Source organism: Canis lupus, chromosome 7 (genome assembly GCF_048164855.1).
Source record: "Canis lupus baileyi chromosome 7, mCanLup2.hap1, whole genome shotgun sequence".
NCBI classification, from domain to species: domain Eukaryota; kingdom Metazoa; phylum Chordata; class Mammalia; order Carnivora; family Canidae; genus Canis; species Canis lupus.
In genome coordinates, this window is record NC_132844.1 from 69634006 (window position 1) to 69656388 (window position 22383).

The 22383-nt window shown below is 42.8% G+C and overlaps 3 long non-coding RNA genes across 8 annotated transcripts in view; 1 reads left to right on the forward strand and 2 right to left on the reverse strand.

The window, feature by feature from the left end:
* LOC140637199 (uncharacterized) lies at nucleotides 1-16948 on the reverse strand. Of its 3 annotated transcripts, XR_012034446.1 has the most exons (4): nucleotides 16666-16948; nucleotides 6132-6330; nucleotides 3649-3819; nucleotides 1-1784 (listed from the first exon to the last, which is right to left on the reverse strand). It is a non-coding gene; the product is annotated as an uncharacterized lncRNA (long non-coding RNA). The 3 variants fall into 3 exon arrangements; XR_012034447.1 differs by lacking the exon at nucleotides 6132-6330 and having other exon boundaries at nucleotides 226-1784; nucleotides 3636-3819; nucleotides 16666-16940; XR_012034445.1 differs by lacking the exon at nucleotides 6132-6330 and having other exon boundaries at nucleotides 226-1784; nucleotides 16666-16939.
* The window catches only part of LOC140637198 (uncharacterized), a 21010-nt gene continuing 14942 nt past the window's right edge, over nucleotides 16316-22383 (forward strand). The window contains exons 1-5 of one of the 4 annotated variants that reach the window (XR_012034442.1): nucleotides 16324-16467; nucleotides 16675-16966; nucleotides 17748-17791; nucleotides 18422-18507; nucleotides 18867-18943. This is a non-coding gene — a long non-coding RNA (uncharacterized lncRNA). Of the gene's footprint in view, nucleotides 16468-16674; nucleotides 16967-17747; nucleotides 18508-18866; nucleotides 18944-22383 lie in introns of all 4 variants that reach the window. The other 3 variants (XR_012034441.1, XR_012034443.1, XR_012034444.1) reach the window with 3 other exon arrangements.
* Nucleotides 20113-21517, reverse strand: LOC140637200 (uncharacterized). Its single transcript, XR_012034448.1, has 2 exons — nucleotides 20606-21517; nucleotides 20113-20153 (listed from the first exon to the last, which is right to left on the reverse strand). It is a non-coding gene; the product is annotated as an uncharacterized lncRNA (long non-coding RNA).

A 22383-nucleotide genomic window follows, 5' to 3' on the forward strand; every position in this document is an offset into this window, starting at 1 on the left:
TCAAGGAACAAGTTATTGCTTTTATTTTTATATGAAAATTACAAGATTTCTAAATAGAACATCAAAGTTATGCAAGTTCAACTTAAAAACTTAAGAAAATCTGTTTGTAAATTTACAACTTTAATTAATTGAAAATTGATTTAAACACAACCAATTGCCAATGCTGTAAATGAACCCAAGTTTGTCTGCCCAATGCATGGCAAAACCAATCACTGAAACATCAAGTACGCAGCAGGGAAAAGATTTATTCGAAAGGCAGCAAAAAGAGGAAACAGAGGTTGGTTCAAATCTGTCTCCCCTGAGTGAAATTAGAACAAATGTTTATAATCTTAGGGGTGGGATTACATACACATTGATGCAAAAGACAGGGAGATTTATGACTATTCATGAGGAAAGATGGAGCATGCGCATCCCATGTTCACTTTAGGGTGGAGATACAAAATTAAAACGAGGCACAATTGGGTGCCTGATGTCAGGAAGTCAACTGTAGGACAAGAGGGGCTATGCCCATCTCTGAAAGGAAGTATATACTGCATAAGTTCTTGGGCTCATTATCACAGGGAAGGAATGCAGGGCATTGGTGTCAGTGAGCCTCATTTATATCAGTCCAAGCCTCAATGGAAACAGTTACTGGATTTGTTGTGGGGTCTGAAACGAAACAATAGCTGATTAGGGAGAGACAGGCCTCTGAAAAACAAGCTTTAAATTTCCTATTAGTCTTAACCTCATTAATCCTATGGGGCACATTTTCAGTCCCTCCAGAATTATGATCATTCCTCAGTCTTGAAGGAATTGGGACAATGACTGCTCTGGCTACTTCCTGCAGTTTTAGGGTTTGAGGAATGAAACAATTTTGCACTTTGTTGGAAGTATTCCCTAGTATTCGGCTTAACATGTACATTCTGCATGACCAAAACATTAGTTTCTTCTTTGGCCATTTTAGAGCAACATTGGAAAGCACATCTTATTAGTACAGATACAATTAATGAAATGAAAAGTATAGATAACCCAAATCTGAGTAGTCCTTGTAACATTGCTAATCCCTTGGGGAATCCAGAAAAAGAGTCCAGTAATCCAGTCACTTTTTCCAGGCACCTCTGGCGAAATTTGCTATGGCCAAGTGGCTTGCTCTCTGATTTTATCTAAAGGAGATTTTAGTTTTTACTGCAGCAGAAGCGTTAATATAAACACAGCGAGTTGTGCTAGCAATGGCATTCTATCCTGTTCTGCAAGAATATAGTGCAAAGCAATGTGATTATCAAGTGCTACCTTAGCTAACAAATTTACTTTCTTTTTAAGTTGGGCAACAATGGTAAGAGCAGCTTTGTTGGCCAACTAAAAATGTTCTCCCAAAAGAATACCAAGATCTAGCCTCTTGATAACAGGCAAGTAATCCCTATCTGGTGTCGATTCCCTTTTCGCTCAATAAAAGGTCTAAAAGTTCACTGGAATAGTGAACAGAGAAAGGAGTAACCAAATTTCCCTAGTGTGTAGACCCCTCCAATTCTCCAAATGTCAGTACCTAGCTAGATAAGCCCAGGATTGGTTAGGAGTAATGAGAAGATCCCTCTTTTGACCAAGATTTTTTTCTTACAAAAACATCACAAATCAACACTGTTCCCTCATATTCATTCTGGACTGTAGGTACAAAGTCTGCTCCATACATCATGAACCAGTCTCAGTCTTGAGAATAGGTCAGTTCAGTTAAACAGCTGGGTCATCTCAGGAGGTGGTTCCTGCAGGTGGGTTCTCAGGCCTATATTAAGAGGCAATAAGAAATATTTCTGTGGAAACAAAAACACAGGTTAATGTTATAAATCCAGTGTTTGAGTCCCGAGTGCTGCCAGTGAGAAGATTTCTAGATGTCAGGCTTCAAGCATCTTCAGATGGAGTGAGGGCAGGCAGTGGCAATCTGATAGTTTTTCCCCATTTGCAGTTTGAATGTCTCTGGTCATCTTCTTGAGTGGCCCATACGGTAACAGGCACTAAGATTGTCTACACATGACCATTGTGGCAATTTCTCTAAAATTTACTTCAAATTGTTCAGCTTCAGTTTTTCAGGGCTTTAGGAAAAAGGGCAGTTTTGGTTCTCAATGATTCCAAGTCAAGAGAATGGGGAAAAATTTTAGTTTTAGAGAGTCGTAGTCAGGTATTTGAGGAAACCAGAAGAATTCACTATCCAGCCCATTAGTTCTGGAAATTCTTACTCAGCTTAGTTTTATGATCTTAAAGGTATCAAAAACTTGTATTCGCCGAGTCCTTTCTGTGAATCTCTCTGAAGCTGAAATACATTTGCAGGAGCAACAGATTAAAACAATAACCGTAAATGATAAGACTCAAAAATGGCCATGGTTAAAGATCTGATGAGAGTTCATTATAATGCAGGTGACAAAGAAATCTGGTTATTTCTGTGACACATAACACTTCAATAATTAGAATTACAAATGGCTGGCTCAGTTGGTAGAGCATGTGACTCAATCTCAGGGTCTTGAGTTCAAAACCCACATTAGGTATAGAAATTTCTTAAATAAATTTTTAAAAAGTTTTTTGACAATCTGTGAGAACTTCTCTGAACAGTATGCAAAGGCTTAACCCAACGTGTAAAAGTCTACAAATACTAGCAAACATTGGAAATTATCTGTTATTCTCCGCATCATGGTGAAGACCATCTGCTGGTCCTCTCCAGGTTCAGTGCTTTTGAGTTCTATGTATGTATGTATGTATGTATGTATGTATTTAAAGTAATGTCTACACCCAACATAAGGCTTGAACTCACAACTTCAAGATCAAGAGTTGGATGTTTTACTGATAGAGACAGCCAGGTGTCCCCTAGTTTTATACCTTTTAGGACTGGTGGGGACACAATCCTAGAATTATTCTTAGCACAAATGTCACATTTCTAGACTATCTTTTGGATAATTCTCTGGAGTTTGGGGTTCACAATATATCTTATACCCACTGAAAAGTAGTATCTCACTCATAATGGTGCTTTGGTGAATATGACTATTTCTTCCATAAGATGTTCTGGGATAAGGAATACTCCTTATTCACTATATTTCTGCTGACTTTTTTTTAAGATTTTATTTATTTGTTCTGAGAGAGACAGAGAGGAGAAGCAAGCAGGCCTCAGGGAACCCGATGTGGGGCTCGATCCTAGGACTCCAGAATCACGCCCTGAGTCAAAGGCAGACACTTTAACCGCTGAGCCACCCAGGCATCCCTTCTAGCTGACTTTCGTGCCAGCATTGTTCCCAAATCCCCATTCCTTAGCTCTTCTTAGGTCTTCCAAGGAATATCTGGATTGGCATTTAGTTAGGCCTATGTCTGGCACTAACGGCATCATAGAAGGTTTTGGAGACTTCATATGGGCTGCCACCTTGGTGACAAGATCAGCCTGATTATTTCTTTGAGCTATATAATTATTAGGCTTCTTATATCCTGGGCAAAGAACTACTTCCAGTTCTGGTTATATTATAAGCATAATTCTCTCAGTTTCATTACTGCAGTTGATAAGTTTAGAACTTCTTCGGTGTGTCTAATTTGTTTCTTATAGTTAATAATTCTCTTTCTTTCCATATGGACCCATGTGCATGAATCACTGAGAAAGCATATTTTGAATCTATATATAAAGTTACCTTTTTCCCTTACCAAATAAAGGGCCCTTGTTACGGCAATGGGTCCTGCCTTTTGAACAGAGGTATCTGGTGGAGGAGTTTCCACCTCCAAAGTTCCTTAGCTGGTAATCTCTGCATATCCAGTTTTCTGTTGTCCTTGGCCCATGAAGCTGTTTCCATCAGTAAACATTTCCATGTCAGGATCCTACAATGGCACAACAGTTAGGTCCAGACAGCTAGAATAAGCTTGCTCAACTATTGAATACAATCATAAATGGGTTCTTCTGCACTAACAAGTAGCAAGGTAGCAGGATTTAAAGTGAAGACAGCCTTCAAAGTAACATTGGGGTTATCTAGTAAAGTGGATTGGTATTTGTCCAGTCTTCTAGATGTTAACCAATATTCCTCTTTTTGCTTTAGTAAGAGAAGCACACAGTGGAGGGAGTATAGACAGTGATGGGTTGGCCCAAAATAAAATTTTCTGCTGCTTTTACCAGATCACAAGTGGCAGCTCTTAAGCAGACAGGCCATCCCTTGGTAACAGTGTCCAATTGCTTTGAGAAATAAGCATCAGATCTTCTAGTACAGCCAAGATTTTGGGTTAAGACTCCAAGGCCATGGGACACCTGGGTGGGTCAGCGGTTTAGTGCCTCCCTTCAGCCCAGGTCATGATCCTGGATTCCCGGGACTGGGTGCCACATCGGGCTCCCTGCGTGGAGCCTGCTTCTCCCTCTGCCTGTGCCTCTGCCTCTCTCTCTGTCTCTCATGAATAAATAAATTAAAAATCTTAAAAAAAAAAAGACTCCAAGGGTAATAATTCCTTGTCATTCATGAACAGATAGATCAAAAGGCTAATTCTTAATATCCAGGAGGCCCAATGCAGTTAACAACTTTTCTCTGATAATCCAAAAGGTCTTGTGACATTCTCTAGTCCAATCAAGAAGACTCAATGGGTCAATGGGAAGCTGGGGCGAGCAAAGTTGGTGACACTCATGCATATTAAACTTTATGGCAGGGCAGCCCCCGTGGCGCAGTGGTTTAGCGCCGCCTGCAGCCCAAGGCGTGATCCTGGAGACCCTGGGCCTGCTTCTCTCTCTGCCTGTGTCTCTGCCTCTCTCTCTCTGTGTCTCTATGAATAAATAAATAAAAATCTTAAAAAATAATAAAATAAAATAAACTTTATGGTGGTGTAGAGATTCTGAATCTCAGTACCCATCAAAGGAACAAGCGAAAGGGAGCATTCAGCCCATTCTCTCCGCCTTCTTGGAATTTGGCCTCATTCAGCCCGTGATTGATCTCCATACAATTCACCTATTTTTCCTCTACAAAAATCAGGCACTCAAGTGCTTCATAAAGGGGTTTAGCTAGCAGGTCAAACAAAGTTAGGTATCCAAATTCAACAAAACCCAGTCATTCATAGAAACCTGCACAATTGGGCAGCCCCAGTGGCGCAGCGGTTTAGCGCCGCCTGCAGCCCAGGGCGTGATCCCGGAGACCTGGGATCCAGTCCCACATCCGGCTCCCTGCATGGAGCCTGCTTCTCCTCTGCCTTTGGCTCTCGCTCTGTGTCTCTCATGAATAAGTAAAATAAAATCAAGAGAGAAAGAAAGAAGAAAGGAAGAAAGAAAGAAAGAAAGAAAGAAAGAAAGAAAGAAAGAAAGCAAGCAAGCTGCACAATTGTCTCTTGCACAATTGTCTCCTGCATGGTAGGGACTACCACTCAGACTAGAGCCTCCCTTCTATCAGGGAGCAGATTTCTTTGTCTCTTTGAAAACTCAAAACTGTGCTATTTCATTGGGAGATTTGGGCCTTTGTGAGATTTGGGCCTTTTTCCTTGAAACTTTGTAACCTCCCTCAGCCAAAATGTCTAGAGTCAAAATAGTATTGAAGTGTGAAGACTCTTTTGTTTTACTCAGCAATGAATATATCATCCACGTAATGGAGGAGAGTCTCCATCTCTAATTAGAGGTTTCTCAGATCTTTAGCTAGGACTTCCCCAAAAATGGTGAGGGAGTTGTTAAAACCTTGGGGAAGGATTGTCCAGCAATACTGTTGCTTACTCTTGGTCTCAGTGGTCTTCAGTTCACACAAATCTAAACCAAGAAAAATGCAAAATAAAGCATCCTTTAGATCCAGAGCAGTGAACCACCTAAAGTCCCCAGACAAGGTTGTTAAGAGAGTATGTAGATTGGGTAGCACCCAGTGGATATAGTCTGCAATATGGTTAATGAATAGCTCTTAAGTCTTGAGTGCCTGATTTTTGTAGAGGAAAGATAGGTGAATTGTATGGAGATCATCACAGGCCGATGAGGCCAAATTCCAAAAAGGCAGGGAGAATGGGCTGAATGCTCTTTTTTTCATTTGTTCCTTTGGTGGGTACTGAGATTCTGAATCTCTACCCACCACGAAGTTTAACATGCATGAGTGCCACCGGCTTTGTTCGCCCCAGCTTCCCATTGACCCAAACATCTGATCTTAGCTTGTGTGTGTGTGTGTGTGTGTGTAAAGTGATCTTACCTTTTGGATAACTTCTTCAGGAAGCTTTGATAGGACTTATCCACCTTCATGTAGTAACATTGCTTGAAAGGCACAAGCTTGCTCTGGGGGTACTTTTTTGTCCAGGTGACCAGGTACAGAAGAAGTAGCTTCAGCATTAAATTTAGTTAACAGGTCACATCCCAGTAAAATAATGGGGCATTCAGGCATATACAAAAACCTGTGTTTAAAGTGAATTTGTTCCATCTGTCAGGCTAGTGGTTGTAAGAAGGTTTTAGCCAACACTTCTCCCTGAGACTCTTGCTACAGCCATGGTTTGATCTGATAGCAGAGAGAGCCAGGAGTTCAGTACTGACTCTGTGTCCCCAATATCAATAAAAAAAGTCTGTAACTTCATTTTCCACCTTCATTGTTATCTGGGGTTCCTTGTAGGAAATGATGACAAGCTTTTCAGGGTTTAAAGGAACCCCTGAGCTCCTTCATTCTTGGTCACTATCAGTCAATTCAGGCATCTGGTGGGCAGTTTGTTGTCCTGTCCCATTAAGAGACCTTGTGAACTTGGGGCATTCCTTTTTCCAATGGCCTTCCTTGAAGCCCCAAATTGAGACATCCTGTGGGGCCCAAGAACCTCAAATTTCTTATCTGGGTACACCTCATCCTCATTGTGGTCCTCAGCCTGGTCTTGGTTTTCCTTGAATTAGGGCAACAAATAGCAAGGTAGCCTGCTGTTTCATTTTCTATGCTATTTTCTCTTTTGCACATGTCTGTTAAAAACTTTAAAGAAAAAAAAAAACTTTAAAGATAGGGCCACCTGAATGGCTCAGTCAGTTGGGCATCTGACTCTTGATTTCAGCTCAGGTCATGATCTTAGGTCGTGGGATTAAGTCCTCCATTAAGCCCCACACTGGGCTCTGTGCTGAGCATAGAGTCTGCTTGGGATTCTCTCCCTCTGCCTCCCCACCTTCCCTCTCTAAAAAAACAAACAAAACAACATTAAAAGCAATCTCAACCAATTGTGACACAGACATTCCTACTCTCTAGACTTTGGAGTTTCTTTTGAATGTCTAGGATATTTTGCCCCCGCCATGTCATATTTATCATTTTTAAATTCTCTGGTACCACAGGATCCATATCAGTATATCTCCTATATATCTCAAAAATCCTTTCAAGAAAGTCTGAAGGCTCCTCATTCTGTTTTTGCTTTATTTCTTTTTTTTAAAACAATTTATTCATTTGACACAGAGATAAAGAAAGAGAACATGTGCACAAGCAAGGGAGTGGCAGGCAGAGGGAGAGAGAAAAGTGGGCTCCCCACTGAGCAGAGAGATGGGGAGATGGGGCTCCTTCCCAGGACCCCAGGATCATGACCCAGGCTGAAGGCAGAAGCTCAACAGACCGAGCCACACAGGCACCCTATCTTTTTTTTTTTTTTTTTTAAGATTTATTTATTTATTTGAGAGAGAGAGAGAAAGACAACGAGCAATGGGAGGGGCAGCAGGAGAGGATCACAAGCAGACTCCCTGAGATCATGACCTGAGCCAAAATCAAGAGTCAGATGCTTAACTGAACAAGCCACCCAGGCACCCATTGCTTTATTTCTTTTTTTTTTTTTTTTATTTTTTTTATTTATGATAGTCGCACAGAGAGAGAGAGAGAGAGAGAGAGAGAGAGGCAGAGACACAGGCAGAGGGAGAAGCAGGCTCCATGCACCGGGAGCCTGACGTCGCACAGAGAGAGAGAGAGAGAGAGAGAGAGAGGCAGAGACACAGGCAGAGGGAGAAGCAGGCTCCATGCACCGGGAGCCTGACGTGGGATTTGATCCCAGGTCTCCAGGATCGCGCCCTGGGCCAAAGGCAGGCGCTAAACTGCTGCGCCACCCAGGGATCCCCATTGCTTTATTTCTTAAAACTTACTCAAACTTCTTTGTTTAGGGACCCCCTTCTTTTTCTTTTTTTGTTCAAGTATAATTAATATACAGTGTTTTCTTAGTTTCAGGTGTATGATATAATGATTCAGAAATTCTATGCATTTTTAGCGCTCATCAAGATAAATATACTCTTTTTTAAAACTTAGTCGCAACTTTATTTATTTCAAGTAATCTCTATGCCCAATGTGGGGCTCAAACTCAATACTCAGAGATCAAGAGTCACATGCTCCACCAACTGAGTCAGGTGCCTCAAGGTAAGTGCACTCTTAATTCCCTTCATCTATTTCACCCATCCCCCCACCTGCCTCCCCTCTGGCAACCACCAGTTTGTTCTCTGTATTTAATTAAGAGTTTGTTTTTTGGGGCAGCCCAGGTGCTCAGTGGTTTGGTGCTGCCTTTAGCCTGGGACCTGATCCTGGAGACTTGGGATCAAGTCCCACGTCGGGCTCCCTGCATGGAACCTGCTTCTCCCTCTGCCTGTGTCTCTGCCTCTCTCTCTCCCTCTCTGTGTCTCTCATGAATAAATGAACAAAATCTTAAAAAAAAAAGAAAGAAAGAAAAACTATTTTAAAAAGTTTGTTTTTTGTTTGTCTCTTTTTTCTTTGTGTTTTAAATTCCACATATGAGTGAAATCAGATGGTATTTGTCCTTCTCTGACCAATCTACCTATTTCACTTAGCATCATACCCTCTAGGTCCATCTATGTAGTTGCAAATGGCAAGGTGTCATTCTTTTCTTTTTTTTTTCCTTTGGTGTCATTCTTTTTAAGGCTGAGTAATATTCTATTGTATAAATATATCATATCTTCTTTCTTTTTTTAGAGATTTATATATTTATGAGAGAGAAAGAGCATGAGTGGGAGGGGCAGTGGAAGAGGAAGAGAGAATCTCAAGCAGACTCCTTGCTGAGGGTGGAGCCCAATGTGGGGTTTGATCCGACAACCCCAAGATCATGATCTGAGCCAAAATCAAGAGTTAGTTGCTTAACCAACTGCACCACCCAGGTGCCTTTATTCATCTATTGATGGACATTTGGCTTGCTTCCATATCTTGGCTATTGTAAATAATGCTGCAATAAACAAAGGGGTGCATATATCTTTTTGAATTAGTGTTTTCGTTTTCTTTGGGTAAATACCCAGTAGTGGAATTACTGGATCGTATGGTAATTCTATTTTTAATTTTTGGAGGAACATTCATACTGTTTTCCACAGTGGCTGCACTGATTTGCATTCCCACCAACTGTGCATGAGGGTTTCTCTTTCTCTACATCCTTGCCAACAATTGTTATTTCATCTGTTTTTGATTTTAGCCATTCTGACAGGTGTAAAATGATATCTTATTGTGCTTTTGATGTGCATTTCCCTGATGATAAGTGATGTTGAGCATCTTTTCATGTATCTGTTGGCCATCTGTATGTCTTCTTTTGAAAAATGTTTATTCAGGTCTTCTGCCTTTATATTTATAAATCAATTTATAATCGAATTGTGTGTGTATCTTTGTGTGTGTAGAGTTGTATAAATTCTATATTTTTTTAAAAGATTTTATTTATTTATTAATGAGAGACACAGAAAGAGAGAGCAGAGACATAGGCAGAGGGAGAAGCTGGGAGCCCAATGCGGGACTCAATCTCGGAACTCCAGGATTACTCCCTGAGCCGAAGGCAGATGTTCAACCGCTGAGCCACCCAGGCATCCCAAGTTCAATATATATTGTAGAGTTGAAGAAGTTATATGTTTTCAGTATCAACCCTTTATCAGATACATCATTTGCAAATATCTTCTCCCATTCCGTAGGTAGTTTTTTTATTTGTTAATGGTTTCCTTCACTGTATAAAAGCTTTTTATTTTGGTGTAGTTTAATTTTTAAATTCATTCTACAAGGCCAGAATTTTCCCAAAAGCCAGACAAAGGCAAAGAAAGAAAGAAAGGAAAAAAGGAAGGAAGGAAGGAAGGAAGGAAGGAAGGAAGGAAGGAAGGAAGAAAGAAAGAAAGAAAGAAAGAAAGAAAGAAGAAAAGAAAGAAAAAAAACAAAGGAAGCTAGCTATAGGCCAATATCTCTGATGAACATAGATACAAAAATCCTTAACAAAATATTAGCAAACTAAATCCAACAATATATTTAAAAGGTCATTCACCATGATTAAGTGGTATTTATTCCAGGGATGCAAGAGTAGTTTAATATTCACAAATCAATCAATGTGATACACCACATTAACAAGAGAAAGGGTAAAAACCATCTGATCATTGCAATAGATGCAGAAAAAGCACTAAACAAAGTAAAACATCCATTCATGATGAAAACTCTCAACAAAGTAGGTTTAGAGGTAACATACCTCAATAAAGGCCATATATGAAAAATCCATAGCCAACATCATACTCAGTGGTGAAAACCTGAGATCTTTTCCCTCTCAGGTCAGGAACAAGACAAGGATGTCCACTCTTACCACTTTCACTCAACATAGTACTGGAACTCCTAGCCACACCAATCAGACAAGAAAAAGAAATAAATGGCATCCAGATTGGTAAGAAAGAAGTAAAACTTGGACTATTTTCAGATGACATGATACTATATATAGAAAACCCTAAAGACTCCACCAAAAAAATACAGGAACTGATAAATTAATTCAGTAATGTCACAGGATACAACATTAATACCTAGAAATCAGTTGCATTGCTATACACGAATAATGAAGTAGTAAAAAGAGAAATTAATGGGATGCCTGGGTGGCTCTACAGTTTAGTGCCTGCCTTCAGCCTGAGGCATGATCCCAGAGTCCCAGGATCAAGTCCCGCATGGGTCTCCCTGCATGGGGCCTACTTCTCCCTCTGCCCATATCTCTGCTTCTCTCTCTCTCTCTCTGTCTCTCATGAATAAATAAATAAAATCTTAAAAAAAGAGAGAGAGAAATTAAGAAAACAATCCCATTTACAATTGCACCAAAAAGAACAAAATACCCAGGAATAAACTTAAACAAGGAGGTGAAAGACCTATACTCTGAAAACTATAAAACACTGATGAAAGAAACTGAAGATAACACAAACAAATGTAAACAAAGCTATACCATGCTCATGGATTGGAAAAACAAATATTGTTGAAATGTCCATACTGCTCAAAGCAATCTGCAGATTTAATGAGCTCCTATCAAAATACCAACATCATATTTCACAGAACTAGAATAAATAAATCCTAAAATTTGTATAAAACCACAAAAGACCCTAAGATAAGACCCAAGACCCTAAAAGATAGCCAAAGCAATCTTGAAAAAGAAAAACAAAGCTGGATGTATCACAATCCCAGATCCCAAGATATACTACAAAACTGTAGTAATCAAACATTATAGTACTGCACAAAAATAGACATATAGATCAATGGAACAGAATAGAAAGTCTAGAACTAAACTCATGCTTATATGGTCAATTAATCTATGACCATGGAGGCAAGAATATACAATGGGAAAAGTCTCTTCAACAAATGGTGTTAGGGAAACTAGATAGCTACGTGCAACAGAATGAAACCGTATCACTTTCTTTCTTTCTTTCTTTTTTTAAGATTTTATTTTTAAGTAATCTCTACACTTAATGTGGGCTCTAACTCACAACCCTGAGATCAAGAGTCACATGCTCCACTCAGCAAGCCAGCCAGTCACCCCCCACTTTCTTATACAATACACAAAAACAAACTCAAAATGGATTAAAGACCTAAGTGTGAGACCTGAAGCTATAAAACATGAAGAAAACATAGGCAGTAATTTCTTTGATATCAGCCACAGAAACATTTTTCTAGATACATTTTCCTCAGGAAAGGAAATAAAACTAAAATTAAATTATTGAGACTACATCAAAATAAAAACCTTCTGCACAGTGTGGGAACCCCCTTTCTTAATCTAGCTAAAATACCACCAATAGTATTCAAACTTACCTTGGTCTCCAATGTTGACATTCCAGTTGGGATTTACAGTAGGAACAGGCATCATGGCATTAGCTCTTAGGGAGTTATGGGGGTTTTAGCATGCAGCCAGGTAACTTCCCTAGTTTTTTTTTTTTTTTTTTTTTTAGTATTAAGTGTCATTCCTCAGAAGTGAGGAGAATACTTAACAAATTTTGTATATCTGCAAAAGTGGGGTTCTGGGTGACAAAAATAGATGTGAATGAATTTCCATCCTCTTGGGGTCATCTCTGTAAGTAGGCATATTGTTTTTCCAGTTACACAAAGTGGAGAGTGGACCCAAATCATCCCTACAGGAAATCCCCCTTTCCCCTGCATTTAAGCCTCAGACTGGGACCTGCCTTAGCAGATATTATCCTCCCTGGGAACTAGCTCAATTTGACCAAATTGAGTTAGGGTATAAGAAGGGGAGATCATTCCTACCTGTTGGCCCCCTGAGGCTGAGGGTCATGGTTTGGGCTCTGTAAGGGGTTCAAGTTGTTGGGACTGGGACTGCTGAGGACAGGCAGTAGCTCTGGTGCCCCCCATAGAGTAGAAGGGGAGTTTAATCCACGTAATCAATAAATCATCCTCCTCTCCCTGGTGAGGATTAGGCAACACGGGCTTTTTAGTGTTACTGGTTTGTTGGAATAGAATTTTACATCTTTTCTGAGCTGGCTTATTTGATACAAAAGCAAAAAATGACTGAACATCCCATTTACCTTCCCTTTTACAAAGGCAAATCTAATTGCAAGATGATATTATAATTTAAGGATCCATTAATTGGCTATTTTTTTCCAGAGTCTAATGAATATTGTAGTCAAGCAGTGTTGCAAAAGATCATTTTTTTTCCTTTTCATAGGTTCACAACTAAACATTGTCCAATTTTTGAGAATATAATCCAAAGGGCTGCATGCAGTGATCAAATTGTCATTCCCCATTTCCCAATTAGAACACAGCCAGTTTTATTCAAATACACCACAAACTGCAGGAACAAATGAGGCCAAGAGTACCTCTGTGAACAAAGATTCACTAGTTTCATTCTAAAAGTTGGGGCTTTACCAACTGAGTAAATGGTTTGCTAGTCAACCTTTTCTTAAGTAAACAAGAAAAAGGCCAAGAGATCTAAAGCCAAACCCCCTATTCATTCCACCAAATGAGAGGAAGAAAGAATTTGGTCACTTGTACTGAGTTACTCACTAAAGGGATGTCTGTCTATACGGAAACCAAAGGGATTTCCTTCCCAGAAGAGTTAAATTAAGCGCCTGAGGTCAGTGGAGTCAAATTGGGGTGTGGCCCCAGGACAAAGAGCCTATGTGGCTTCTTGGACTCCTCACCAGACTCCCTTTAATAGGCTGGTGCAGTGGAACCAAGATCAAAGAGCTCCTGGCTGGCTCACCAAATTTGTGACCAATCCAAGTTCATATGACTAAAGTACAGCAGAGCCAATCACTGAGATATCAAGTATGCAGCAAGAAGAGAGTTTATTCAAGAGGCAGCCAAAGGAGGGGAGACTGGCTGGCTCAGTCAGTGGAGACTGTGACTTTTGATCCTAGGATCATGAGTTGGGGCCCCAGGTTTGGCATTGAGCTTATCTGAAAAAAAAAAAAAAGAAAGAAAAGAAAAGAAAGAAAGAAAAGAAAAGAAAAGAAAAGAAAAGAAAAGAAAAGAAAAGAAAAGAAAAGAAAAGAAAAGAAAAGAAAAAAAAAGGCAAAGGAGAAGGGAACTCAACCCTCAAAATCCTCTCTTCAAGGGGGAAGAGTCAGGGATATTTAAAGGTAAATGAAAAAGGACCTGGGTATAGGGAAGAGGAGCTACATGATTTTACAATCACATAAAGGAGGGGATCCCTGGGTGGCGCAGCGGTTTAGCGCCTGCCTTTGGCCCAGGGCGCGATCCTGGAGACCCCGGATCGAATCCCACGTCAGGCTCCCGGTGCATGGAGCCTGCTTCTCCCTTTCTCCCTCTGCCTGTGTCTCTGCCTCTCTCTCTCTGTGTGACTATCATAAATAAATGAAAAAAAAATTAAAGAAAAAATCACATAAAGGGAGTTCATAAATAAGGGAAGGGGGCAGCCCAGGTGGCTCAGCAGTTTAGCGCCACCTTCAGCCCAGGGTGTGGTCCTGGGGACCTGGGATTGAGTCCCATGTCAGGCTCCCTCCCTGCATGGAGCCTGCTTCTCCCTCTGTCTGGGTCTCTGCCTCTCTTTTTCTCTGTGTGTCTCTCGTGAATAAATAAATAAAATTTATAAATAAATAAATAAATAAATAAATAAATAAATAAATAAATAAGTAAGGGAAGGGTTGAAGTGATCTCACTGTCAGCATCTTCACAGATCTTCTGCTTGCCTCTTCATATGACTCATGATGAGAAAATAGCCCACTTGGTATGATTCCAGGGTAGGGTTTTAGGCCCTTCTATATCAAATATTCATCCATCAGACATTGGTGCATGCTCCAAGAGAAGGTTGGGGGTCCTAACTTGTTCTGATGGGTTTCTACTGAAACCTGAGTCTCTGCAAAATAACTAAACCATATTGTTATGCCAGGCAAGAATGTTATCTATAGAAACATGGCAGCAGGGCAGCCCCAGTGGCACAGTGGTTTAGCGCCACCTGCAACCCTGGGTGTGATCCTGGAGACCCAGGATCAAGTCCCACGTTGGGCTCCCTGTGTGGAGTCTGCTTCTCCCTCTGCCTGTGTCTCTGCCTCCTCTGTGTGTGTGTGTGTGTGTGTGTGTGTGTGTCTATGAATAAATAAATAAAATCTTTAAAAAAAAAAAAGAAAAAGAAACATGGCAGCAGGTTGAATTCTGAGAATAGATTTGGGTAAAAAGTTACCCTTGCATTTACTGGTCCCCTTAATCGTTAGGTAAAATTTGTAGTTAGCTTTCTCTCTCTCTCCCTCTTTTTAAGATTTTATTTATTTATGAGAGAGAGAGAGAGAGAGGCAGAGGGAGAAGCAGGCTCTGAGCAAGGAGCCTGATGTGGGACTCAATCCCTGGTCTCCAGGATCAGGCCCTGGGCTGAAGGCAGTGCTAAACCGCTGAGCCACCTGGGCTGCCCTCTCTCTCTTTTTTAAGATTGTATTTATTTATTCATGAGAGACACAGAGAGAGAGGCAGAGACACAGGCAGAGGAAGAAGCAGGCTCCATGCAGGGAGCCCAATGTGGGACTTGATCCGGGGTCTCCAGGATCATGCCCTGGGCCAAAGGCAGGCGCTAAACCGCTGAGCAACCCAGCCATCCCTCTCTTTCTTTTTTTTTTTTTTTTAAGATTTTATTTATTTATTTGACAGAAAGAATGAGAGAGCACAAGCAGGAGGAGCAGCAGGCAGAAGGAGAGGGAGAAACAGGCTCCCCACTGAGCAGGGAGCCCCTCAATCCCAGGACCCTGAGATCATGACCTGAATGGAAGGCAAACACTTAACGGACTCAGTCACCCAGGCCTCTCCCTGGCTAGCTTTCTAATAGCCTACTCAACTCAAATTCAAAACTCCCTGAGTCCATAGGCCAAAACTAACCAGTTGCTCTATTAAACTTTTCTTGATAGCAAGACCATAAAAATGTCTTCTTTTGAGTGATTACAGAAAGGGGCTGTGTAACAAAAGTACAGTCCTCCTCAGAGATAAACAGTGGTGAACTTCATAGCACTTCCCCGAGGACAGGCTGAGATGCCACTAGGTGTGCCATTCAGTGGAAGGCTGGTTTCCTGGGCTCAGTTTGAGTGATTTGATATAGAATGAATCCACGATGATAATCCAGTTAAGAGTATCACAACGGGGGTCACAATATGGGGGGAGAGAGTGCTTATATGACAAAATCAAGTGGGGAAGTTGGAGACGACAGAAACACAAAAATATCAAACTATATGTAGAAAATTATAGGAGTAAAATTCTCTAAAATGTTAACAGTAATTATTTCCATATATTTGGTGTGCCACAGGCTTTTCTCTCCCTCTCTCTTTTTAAAAGATTTTATTTATTCATTCATGAGAGACACAGAGAGAGGCAGAGACACAGGCAGAGGGAGAAGCAGGCTCCCTGTGGGGAGCCCGATGCGGGACTCGATCTCGGGACCCCGGGATCATGACCTGAGCGGAAGGCAGACGCTCAACCACTGAGCCACCCAGGTGCCCCCCTCTCTCTCTTTAGTTGGAAAGAGAATGGGGGGAAGGGAGTTTTAAAGATGACTGGCGTAAAACGTGAGGAGTGGAAGGCCAAGCGCCCAGGACCCTCCCGGGCGGTGTTGGAGGTCCCAGGCCGCCCCGCTACCCACGTCCCAGGGAGCGGCCCACCGAGAGCGAGGGGCGAGGTCCTCCGCGCAGCCTAGAGAGGCCGCGGTGGGCAGGGGCGGGGCCGAGGGCCGGCGGGCGCGCGGGCGAGCCGCGGTGACCCGGCGGCTGAGGGTCGGCGCGAAGAGTGCTGTGCTGCGGGGGGCGCGCGTCCTGCGCTTTCCCCTCTGTTCTCCCGTTACCTCGCCTTGGCGGTGCAGCGTGGCCCCAGCGCAGTAAGTGCGGGTTCCGAGGCCTCGGGCGGGGGTCATGCCCGGGTGGTCGGTGGTCTGTGGTCGGTGGTCGGGGCCTGCCCCCCTCGGCGCCCCTCCGCTCCCCGCGCCCGCCGCCGGACCTCCCTCCCCTCGAGTTCCCAGGCCTCCTTCCCCTTCGAGGAGCAAGTGTTGGTACGACCCGGGCCATAGCGGACCAACCTGTTGCAGGGGCCGTGACCTTCGATGATGCGGACGTGGGCTTCAGAGACCAAGGGTGGAGTCACCTGGACTGGCCTGGGAAGGCCTTTGACACGGACACGCCGGGGCGGGGGCGCCGGGTCAGGACACCCCTGTGGCCCCCAGGCAGTGCGACTGGAAGGCCTCATTGCGGCTTCTCACTAACTGTGGACCTCTCTCGGCATTTTCGGCATTTTCCGTTTCCAATGTTGTGGAACGCTTCAGGGTCTGGAGAGCTTCCAGAACTTTCTGGATAGCAGAGCTCAACCTTCTTCTGTTTTTGGTTGTTATTTTGGTCTTGTCTTGTCTTGTCTTTTCTTTTCTTTTCTTTTCTTTTCTTTTCTTTTCTTTTCTTTTCTTTCTTTCTTTTTCTTTCTTTCTTTTTTCTTTCTTTCTTTCCTTTCTTTTTTTTTCTTTCTTTCTTTCTTTCTTTCTTTCTTTCTTTCTTTCTTTCTTTCTTTCTTTCTTTCTTTCCTTTCTTTCCTTTCTTTCCTTTCGATTCATTTGAGAGAGAGGAAGAGAGGGATCCCTGGGTGGCGCAGCGGTTTGGCGCCTGCCTTTGGCCCAGGGCACGATCCTGGAGACCCGGGATCGAGTCCCACATCGGGCTCCCGGTGCATGGAGCCTGCTTCTCCCTCTGCCTGTGTCTCTGCCTCTCTCTCTCTCTCTCTCTCTTTCTCTCTCTGTGACTATCATAAATAAATAAAAATAAAAAATAAAAATATTAAAAAAAAAAAAAGAGAGAGAGGAAGAGAGCACGAGTGGGAAAGGGGCAGAGGGAGAGAGTATCCAAGCGTGCCCCCACTGAGCCCCAAGCACCCGCTGGGGCTTGGCCTCATGAGCTGTGACATCATGACCTGAGCCAAATCCACAGACGGATGCTTAATGTACCGAGCCACCTAGGCGCCCCGAAAGTTGACAATCTTCTGAGCTTTGTCAGTTCTTACCTTTCTCACAGCTGGAGTTCTGTGTAAGCACTCCACGGGTCAGGGTCCCAGGCCTGGGACTGACCCGTAGGTTTCTAGGGCAGCTGCCCACTGCCACTGTCTTTTTTTTCATTCCAGAGGCACAAAAAGGATTTGCCTGCCAGGTCCATCCCAGCCTCAGAGTATGTTATGCCCCTCAGAGCATATTTCTCCAACTTCTCTCGAATACAGGGAATCGGTCTTTAGTTCCTTTTATCACTATAATCCTCTGTCATCAGAATGATTTAATTAGATTAAATTTGGAGGGCTATTAAGGTGAAAGATTCGCATCTGGAGTTTCTCAGCCCCCACCCCCACCCCCATATTTCGTAGTTACAAAAGAAGTCCCCCAGTATAAATGTTGGAAAAAGTATGTACTAATGGATGGAGTTGAAATCCAACCTTGATATGAAAAAGTGGCAGAAAAGAGATTCCCAGGGTATCTGGAATGCCAGAAACATAGCCCAGGCTTTCTACCCATTTTCTGTATGTCTCTGGTGATCAGCAGAAAAACCTTCATCTGAGAAGCTTATTTTAGGTTAGCAAGGACAGCAAGATAGTGGGAAGCTGGGAAGTCTACAGTTGGTCATGGAAAGATAGGAAAGAAGGAAGCAAATGGAATATCTGGAGCCAGTGAGAAGGAGCCAAGGGGCAGGAGCAAGGAGGAGGACAGTTTGCCTGCCTGGAGCCATGAAATTAGGGGGTTCGTCAGCAGAGTTGCCCTCATACCCTGATTCCTTAACATGCTGACCCTTTTCCTTGCCCATAAATAGGATTTTCAGTCTATAAAACTGAAGCAGTAAGCTATTTGGAAAGTGGGGAAGCCTTGTGTATCTGGACTGGACAAAACCATAGCCAGGTACGTGCAAGAAGGCCTTTGGGACCCCTGTCTTGTCTGCCTTCAACTTATACCCATTATAGTAGTAATTCTAAAGGCTTGTTAAGAATTAGGTTCATCCCAGTTAATTTTCTCCTCCTGGTTTATTTTATTTTATTTATATAGTTTGGTTTATTTTACTATTACCAATGACTATCCAAGCCTTTTCCCTCAGCACTGAACTCTGGTTCAGAGTCACTATGAAGGAAGACTTAAGATGGATTTCTTCCCACCCTCCTCAGGTCCCAGTGGATTTAAGATTTCTAAGTGAGCAGAGTGTAGTAGCATTTAAAGGTTTTCTTTTCATATGTTGTTAATTAACTTTTTTTTTTTTTTTTAAGTAACCTATGCCCAACATGGGGCGCAAACTCAGGACCGTGAGATCAAGAGCACATGCTCTGCTGACTGAGCCAGCCAGGTATTCATAGCACTTACAGTTTTTATGTGTTCTATTTAGAATCTGCATTTTCATTTTTCTTTGGAAATGGAGGCAGAGTAGAGAATGGGAGTTTGGATCTGGACCCCCTCAAATTCTCAGAACCCTCATGTTCAAATAAGCACCAATCTGAATCTGGCCCCTATTCTGACTTTGGACTGAGAAAAGGTCTCGGTGATGGCAGTGGGACCTCCAACCCTCCTTCCTCACCTCTGTCCTCTTAGTGAAATTACTGGGACTTCTCATCCCAGTGAACAGGAAGAGGACAGACTGTTTTGCCTATAGAAGGTGAAGACCTTTCCTGGTTGCTTGAAGGGCCAAGAGCCCATTCCTGTTCAACTTCTGGTTGCTGGGGCTTGATACCTGGCCCCAGTGTAGGATTGATGCACTCCCTATGACTCAGACAGCTTGGGTCAGTCCTCTTACAGATTTGCTAAAAGCAAAAAGAATAACTTCAACCATCAGACATTGAAACAGTTGGTGCTTTATTGCTGATAAAATTAATTTAAACATTTGATTGTCAAATTCTCTTTAAAAACAAAATCCAATAAAGCCACTGTTTTTATTCCTTTTTATCTCCATGCTCTTATGAATAGACAAAGTTGCTAGTAATGAACCTCTTCCTGGCTTAAGAATGAAAAAATCACACCTTCCAAAAAAACCTACCATATCTATTGAAATAGTGCTACTGGGACTACAAATTATTATTATTATCATTTTAAAGATTTTATTTATTTAGAGAGATCGAATGTGTGCAAGTGGGGGGAGGGGCAGAGGGAGATAGAATATCAAGCAGACTCTGAGCTGAGCATAGAGCCTGATGTGGGGCTCGATTTCATGACCCTAAGATCACTATCGGAGCTGAAATCTAGTGTTGGACACTCAACTGACTGTGCCACCCAGGTGCCCCTCAGGATTACAAATGAAGTAACCAATCAGAATCGTCGATATTAAATTCTTTAAAATTTACAGACTTTGAAGATCACTTTCCCAGGATGTAGTAAGTGTCTGAAGTCCAGGAGTTTGAAAGACTCCTTAAAAATAACCTCAGCAAGAACACTTTCGGGACATTGTATGGTGCTTGCTTTTCTGCAGCTGTAGAAGAGAGAAATATTTTTTCCTCCCGATTTCGCTGAGACTTTTTTCACCGGTAGTTGGGAAGTTCTGTAGTTTCAAAGCCAGACTTGGGATTCTGTTAATTAGTACAGGAGGAGGGAAGAGAGAGGCAAATTTAAGAAGCTAAAAATTCACAACATAGGAAAAGGGCTGGGTAGGATAATTGTCAAAAAGACCATGGGAATGTAAAGGAGTCCGTTTTCCATCTGTAGAATGCAGAAGACACTTGTTTGGTAGAACATGCATCAAATTTAAGTCCCATCTGGTGTCAGCTATGGACGTGGTCTTTGGCCTGAAATCATGGCCTCCTGTCATTATTGTATCTGTGGCTTCTGACATTATATTGCGGCTGTAACCCCTGGAGTCCAGTGGGAAAAGGGGAACAGAGGTTCACTGGTGGCATAGACTCTGACCCTGCTGAGTTCAGATGGAGCTGCTACTCAGAATAGCTCCCTCCCTCCCCTCCTCACTGAGGCTGGGGTGGTGTCAGGGATCTCTGGAGGACCAGGGACTGAGAGATCAACTAACCTTTCCTGCCTTTCCTTCTGAAACACTTTTCACTCTATCAGCTCTGGGAAGCTGGGCCCTCATCCTGGTTGTAAAGCCTCTCTGCTTTCAGTCCAGGGATTTCAGAGATGAAGATCCCAAACTCTTGTGGGTAGTAAGCCCTTGAAATAGGTCTTCTGGATTATTTTCTAGTAAACAGTGGTTTGAAAAGAGTGGTTTCTTCCTGCCACGTAAGTAGATGGTTTTCAGGTGAAGAGCTGGAATTTACCCAAGGCCTCAGGGAATGCTTTGATTTTAACTGGGTAGCCGCATATCCCAGTTTGTTTGAGGCATTTCCAGTCAAGACCCAGTGTCCTGGTGTAATTATTAATAGCATTCCCTTCCACTCTCAGAGGTAAGAAGTATCCCCATTGTGACAACAAATTATATGGTCCCTGGAGTTCTAAGGCAGCTCACATTTGCTGAAGGATTAGTTCCTACTCTCTGAATTACCTCTTCAGTCGTTCAGGCTGGAATCAGTCAGACTGACTTGCCTTCAGACCCCTCAACAGGCAAGCTTTGGAATCTCTCTCACCACAGGTAGGTCATACAGTTGGTTTCCATCATTAATACAGCCTCTGGCATGTGAGTATGGGAACTGTAGGTTGCTGTGTGCTTTAACAACTTCCTCCCTGAGGGAACACTGACAAATATTTGAAACCCAGTCATAAACACCCTAAAGAGAATGAAGCATTGACTGGAGTGGCTTATTAACAACCTCTAAAATCCCCATCACTTTAAATTCTTTTCTGTGAGACTTTTTTGTTGTTGTTGGAACATTTTATTTATTCATGAGACACAGAGCGTGCCATGGGGAGCCTGATGTGGGATTCAGTCCCAGGACCCTGGGATCATGAGCTGAGCCCAAAGCAGACGTTCAACCACTGAGCCACCAGGTGCACCTTCTGTGGATACTTTTTAATGCACGGTTCAGGCAGCTCCAGGGCAGATGTGCTGTTGGGCCAGTGCAGGCTTTTAAAATAAGCTGAACTGGGGCACCTGGCTGGGTCAGGCAGCAGAGCATGCAACGCTAGATATCGGGGTTGTGAACTCGAGCCCTCAGGTGGGTGTAGAGATTACTTAAAAATGAAATGTTTAGGGGTACCTGGGTGGGTCAGTTAAGTGTCTGGCTCTTGATTTCAGCTCAGGTCATGATCTCAGGGTTGTGAGAACGGGCCCTCCAAGCTGGGCATGGAGGCTGATGGAGATTCTCTCTTTCCCTCTGCCCCCCCTCCCCCCACATACTCTCTCTCCCCCTCTCTCACACACACACAGAAAATCTTTAAAAAATAAATACAGTGTCTGGGTGGTGCAGTTGGTTGAGCGTACAACTCGATTTTGACTCAGGTTGTGATCTCATGGGTTGTGGGATCAGCCTCCTTGCTCAGCACAGAGTCTGCTTGAGTTTCTTCCTCCCTCTCCCTCTATCCTCTCCTCACCTTGTGTGCTTCCTCTCAAATAAATCTTTAAAATATATATGTAGGGACGCCTGGGTGGCTCAGCCATTGAGCACCCACCTTCAGCTCAGGGTGTGATCCCAGAGTCCCGGGATTGAGTCCCACATCAGGCTCCGTGCATGGAGCCTGCTTCTCCCTCTGCCTATGTCTCTGCCTCTGTGTGTGTGTGTGTATGCATCTCATGAATAAATAAATAAAATCTTTTAAAATACATATGTGTATATAAAATAAATAAGCTGGGATCCCTAGGTGGCGCAGCGGTTTGGCACCTGCCTTTGGCCCAGGGCGCGATCCTGGAGACCT